Source organism: Ischnura elegans, chromosome 2 (genome assembly GCF_921293095.1).
Source record: "Ischnura elegans chromosome 2, ioIscEleg1.1, whole genome shotgun sequence".
Lineage (NCBI taxonomy): Eukaryota > Metazoa > Arthropoda > Insecta > Odonata > Coenagrionidae > Ischnura > Ischnura elegans.
Window position 1 is genome coordinate 103668589 of NC_060247.1, and position 6406 is coordinate 103674994.

The following is a 6406-nucleotide window of genomic DNA, read 5'->3' on the forward strand; positions in this document are numbered from 1 at the left end:
CAAGATACGAGCACTCGTAATTGGTCTGACGGACTGACTAAGCCGATAACGGCTGCTTTCACTTTGTTTCTTTTTCAGATTGGAAATAATATTTCCATCCCATTTACCTTACGAAAAAGTACTTATTAAAGTTTAGCTAATGGTAAGTATTTAGCTTGTTAACTCTTTCTAATTCCCATAGAAATATACAGCTGGAGTTTTTATGTCACACCCAGCTTTTGGTTACATCAGTCACCTTGAGTGCTCAAGCAAATAATTACTACGATGGGCCAAACTCAGTTAATTTTTAGATATAGTTATCATGAAAATGAAACTAAAAATGGAGAATCTAAATCATTACCAGCAAAATTGCCAAAAGTAGCCCTGCTTTAGGTTTCTCCCACCAACAAAATTCATCCGATAACCAGGCTGCTGCATCGCCTCTCATATTCTAAGAGTTTTTTCTCTTAGAATATGAGAGTTTATGTTTTCCTAAAAATCGTCCTTACTAATAAGAAGTATCCCAAAATTTATTTTAAGTTCATTTATAGTAATGTTTGCATCATAATTTGATGCCAAATTTTCTGGGATTTGCAGAGTTAAAACTGCCAATAAACACACCTTCGTCACATTATAACAAACACAATCGGGATTATATTTACATTAATAGGTGTCATTCAAAATTGTGACAGCAGCACCTGTAACTGGATGCTTCACTCATTATTGACAAGGTAGCTGACACCCTGGAACACTCACATGCCTCCTATGTCTTCCCGGTTACGTCAACGCCCTTCGCAAATACAGCCGCTTCGCGGCCAGATAGGCACGTACGAGCATGAACCAACACCCATGGATCGCCTTCGGCCGAAAAAAAAACAAGGGTTACCAAACAGGGTGTCACGCATAAGGCAGGACATTTGAGGATGAGCATGGGGAATGTATTGCATGCGTGAAGGTATAAAGAGGCGACACGAGCGGGGACGATCAACCAGTGTCCTAAGTGATAGTGCAAAGGGAGCTTCCCGGACGGTCTGAATCCACACACAAATAAACCTTCAATCATGAAGTTCACGGTATGTAACTCATTTTATGTCTTCAATTCGCACGTCGAGGATGTTTCTTTAAGGGGTGTTCCAACACTTCACTCGGATCGGGTCCATTGGATCGGTTGCCAAGCGCTCAATCCACCAGATCACTTTGCTGCCCCTTATGGGTAACATGCATGAAATTTGTTTGAGCCCCTGAATAGACCGATTTTCTATCCACTTCCTCAGCCTGTCATCAGTGGATACCGTACTGTGACATTACGCTCCGATGACGTCGTGTTTTCTAGCAGCCGATGAAGAATGATTTTTAAAGATTTACAACTCAGATAAAAACATTATTCATCCTACATATTTTCGGTGAGTACATTTGAGGTAGGGACCTTCTTATTATAGTACTTGAAAAAAATAGTGTATGTTCCCCATTAATTATGTATACTTTAGAATTCGGGAAATAAGCTGCAAGTCTATCGATAGTACTGTCAATGCCCGATAAAATGCAGAAAGTGCACACAACACAAATGATATGTATGCACAAAAGATGAAGAATATTTCAACGATCATTAGGTTATCATTAGTTCTTCATTAAACGTTAAACTATGAATTATCTTCTTTAAGCAGAAATTTCATCATATAGACTCTTAAGGCCGTAGCCAAGAATATATTTTGGATGGGAAGGTTCATTTAAAGAGGGTGTGAATTTCTCGTGAATCTTCCAAATATTTTGCAAGCGTATGGGGCCTCAATACTCCCGCTTGCCACATTCTTGTAACATCTGATAATTCTCTTTATGAAGCCTAATATGCTTTCAGTGCCGACATTTCTATGGAAATGTATGTCTAGTTTCCATAGCGGTGAATTTTAGTAAACAGAGAAACCCACACAAGGAAAACGTGGCAACAAGGATACTGTGAGCTCAACGATTACTCACGGATAAACTGAGAGCCTGTTCAAACACCAATTTTTAAATTAATTATGCTGAGATGAGTTCTCGAATTAATCGCAGATTAAAGAATTTAAATTTCAGTACTAAAAGGAAATTAAAATACACAAAAGTTTTAACAGTTAAAACTTTTTAAATTATTTACGTATGTATTACACTTAGATAGCGGTGATAAAGCCGATGAGTAGATAACTATGAAGTGCTCCAACGAGCAAAAATTATTTTAATTACCTATTTATTTTCCAATATTTTTTATTTTATACCACCCTTATTGCGAATAATAGGGCGAATAATTTTGTTGCAGTAGAAACAGTAAAAACAGCAATTTTATTGCTGTTGCTACCGTTTTTTGTAATTTTAGAAATTCTTTATTGGTATTTTCCGAAAACCAAGAAGGAAAACATCGACACTCATTTTTGAAATCAGCGAACCAACGAAAGTGTTACTAAACCACCTAACGACTTCCAATGAAAAACCAAGTCAATAACTAACGTGCATCAGGATTAAACTGCGTGAATGAAGCCACATGAGGAAATGTAAAAAGATGGAAAAATGATAACGACAAAAAAGTTCCTCTTTTAAGATTTTTTACTTAATGAAAACATTTTCCGTTTACTGCTACGAAATTAATGAGCACGACGAACAATGAACGGTGAATAGATATCTATGTCGCCACTAGAAGAGGGCACATTAAAACCCGTTTATAATTACACACGTAGTAATGACAGATACAGTAGAGATTTTCGAGGCCCCTGACCCGAGGCCCCTGACCCGAGGCCCCAGGTTCAATGCAAGAATGCCGAATACCAATACGCGCTAGAATGATACATACAATTTTGCATCGTCGATTCATTGACCTGATTTTTGAGGCCGAGGAGGAATGTTTACTTCAGACAGCCACTCCTCGATTGAGAACGCCGTTCCTGGCTTTGTATGAGGCTGCTGGATAATCTACGATCGACGACTCGTTCCGGTAATCTTGCACGCGAGATCGAGCCCATCCTCGGCGTCCTTCGAGTCGTCCACTGCCCACCTCATTCACGACGCACGGCAGGTCTATATCAACGGGAGCTATCACCCAGACAACGTCGCTTTCCCTCTCATTGAAGAAGGCTCTCGATTGAATCCAACAAGTGCCGTTCTAACGGTGCATCCATGCGATGGCACCGGCGGCGCGCGGAGTTGGAGGGGGAAGACGCCGCTACTATCCAACCTCCTTTGAAACGTGAACTGCACTCATGCATCAAAGCCTCATCCGAGGAGACTCCATTAACGGAGGGCCAAGAACATAGCTGCCAGGCGTTATAGTTGTTGCTGTTTTGCGCGCATTTTATTCGGCGGCGCCACTAGGCAACTTTATCTCGTTCTGTGAGTGTTCTTTCGCCATTAACAAAAGTGGAAGTTGTCTTTTTTAGTTGACAATCGTCTCGTATACGTTAAATATGTGGGTTATTATTGGCTCAGTTACGCATTACTACCGTGTATTTAGTGGCGGACTTGGGAATCCTCTAATATTTGTGGCCTCATCGTACAAGTGGTTGTTGTAGGTTGAGCCAAGGGGGGAGAATATCCCCCAGCCAAAGGGGGTTCGGGATGTCTCCCCCGATAATTCTTCACTTTCACGTAATGAAGATTTTGCTAGCGTGTGAAATTGGCCCTTAGTTAAATAAAAATTTGCTTCAGACCTCTGCGCCGCCGAAACTAATAGCTCCGCGGAACCTACGCCAAGTAATATTGTGAATCTTCCAAAAATATGTGGGCAAACTTCTCTCGTGATTCCAAACAGGTTAAAACTTATATATAAATATAATAAATATAGTTTTATTTGTTTTTTTTTGGATACTATTCAGTATCCCTAAGGATGAGTTCAGAGTCGGAGCTCGAAACGTCGGCAGAAATTGATTTTTTTTTAACCCGATAGGAACCCCTAGAGAAGTTTACCCACATAAATCGCCGGAAAAGCATAAAAATCTTATTTCTTCTAAAAACATACTACCATGGAAAGTTACCCAAGTGTTACCCCCATTTCGCGTTCAAGCGTCGTAGTGAGATTAAAAATAAAGTTTTGAGAAATAAGAGTCTCTGCTAAAGCGCCTTTTGAGACTTGGTTTTCCAGATATTATCAATGGAAAGTACGAGAAAAAAATGGATACATTTGAGCAACCCGCGATACAAAATTACCGCTTTATAACGGCAACATAGCCCCTTCCTCGCTCTTCCCCGAGCCTAACAACAAAAGAAGAGTCTCCGTAAATCTGATTTGGGATATAGTATTACCATTAAATGGTGATTTTTTAAAAGTAATCGTGGGTTTCATAAAATTAGACGGTTTACTGATATTTTCTATCGTTAATATCTCGACAACTAAAACCCAAAGAAGTATAACAAAAAAAATTCTATCACACCGCGAGATTTAAACGCGACCTGTTGGTGACACTTGGGTATTTTGTCTTGTCACTCGATGATGAATACTCATCATTCAATCTTTATATTGCGTTTCATAATGACTATAGCTCAATTTACAGTCGGCAGTGATTAATTCGCGCTCTAGGGATCATCGGATTGGAAGCGGGCGCCGCCGCACGCCGAAATTATATTTCTGGACGCCACCGCCACCGAATTCTACAGTCTTCACTCAGGTTTAATTTGTATGCCAACTCTTTATAGTTGCTACATTTGCCGGAGAATATACTTGATTACTTTTGTTAAGTGTTAGTCTCCAAAATATTCTATTCTATCTAGCGACAGAAATAGAATTTCATTAGAGGCTCATGGGGTTACATTGCCATAACAATTAGACATATTTTTTTTAAATCACGGACTGGATGAATTTAGTCGTTTTACCGGTACTTTCCATCGATAATATCTCAAAAATTATTTTCTACACAAATGAGGTGAGGGGATAGCCTGAATACCTTCTTCCCCATTGATCCGTTACTATATCATATCTACAACTTAGGCGAGTTACATTCTACGTATTCATGATTGACAAGCGGTCTGAGGCTTTATTGTTGAAATTCTTCATATGTTGGTCTGGATCACAATCTATTTCTGACTACAAAAGAAGACTATAAAAAACTAAAGAGTTCAAATACATTCCTAACCTATGAGAAACCCTAGAGCTCTTCCTGATTGTAATAATGATGATAATTTAGTATTTTGCGCATTTCAGCACGTCTTCTTGCTGATAGTCGTGAGTATGGCAGCCCTGGCTACAGCGACCGAGGATAAAGCAGAGAAGCACAGTGGAGGAGCAAAGGAGAAGAGGGCACTTTTCCCTTTTGTTCATTCTCCAGCGGTGGTCAGAGTTCATAATTTCTACACGCCGCCAGCCTTGGCCTACCATCCGGTGACGGTGCCAGCTTACAGCGTCTCCGCGTTCGGATATCATCAAGTACACCCATACACATACAGCTATTCCTACATTGGATAAGGAAGAGCAGGACGTACCCCATCCCAGGAGCACTTACAGGTCAGTCAAAGTTCATGGATTGCAACGTGTCATGGTAATACGCGGTGAGAATTTTTTGCGGTTGAAATATTACACTTGATCACATAGTGGCAAGGTATATATTTCAGAGAGGTCAATGGACGTAATAATATATCGTGCAAGCACGAACTTCTAAATTCTTATTGAATGGGGTTCATATTGCCTTACAAATTTGATAAATGAATTTGCTGTCGAATGAAACGCAAAAGAGGAACACTCATGTTTCCGACGAGGATTTCAATTACACACTGGTGGAAAAAACAATAATAATAAGATGTTTTTTTCAAGGAGAAGTAAATTAAAAGGACTTAGGTGACTGTAATTGTAAAGAGCCAAAAGAAATAATGACCGTGATAAGTTGAAAGAAAAGATAACTTTAAATATTGAGAATTAACCTTCGAGACACTACGTACCCATATTTAAGAATGGTCACTGTTTATGCCATGTGTAACGCATAGGAATAATCGTACCTAATTTTTAAAGGCTTTAATTCATTGGTCGCCTTAATTGCGTGAGTGATTGATCGTTATTAAAGCCATAATACATTAGTCTCTCAATGCTAATTTTACTTTTGTATCCTTTTCATTTAAGGTATTCTCGAAGCTCAGAAAGAAACTATACTTCAAGCTCGACTAACAGTGGGCATAGTCACAACATATGGCAATCATCTTTCTGCAATGAACCAAAGCTACAAAACGTCAGTACAACTTGTGATAACTTCGAATTTAACAACTTTTTTATTATTTGTTTATTTTTTCAATAAATTTATCAAATCTTATATGCATTTATATCACTACTTCCATGCATGTAACCTTCCTCAACAAAACTCTCTCATTGAGGTGTAAGAGATAAGAACTAAACATGACAATTTTTACGCGCTGGGTTAAAGCTGATTTTGGCTGATTTGACTAAATATGGAGCAATGGACGAGTAGTAAATACTGAATACCCG

The 6406-nt window shown here is 39.0% G+C and overlaps 1 long non-coding RNA gene across 1 annotated transcript; it reads left to right on the forward strand.

The window, feature by feature from the left end:
• Positions 1-975: 975 nt before the first annotated feature.
• LOC124174108 lies at positions 976-6191 on the forward strand. The gene is made up of 3 exons (XR_006868862.1): positions 976-1052; positions 5138-5437; positions 6047-6191. It is a non-coding gene; the product is annotated as an uncharacterized LOC124174108 (long non-coding RNA).
• Positions 6192-6406: the final 215 nt, after the last annotated feature.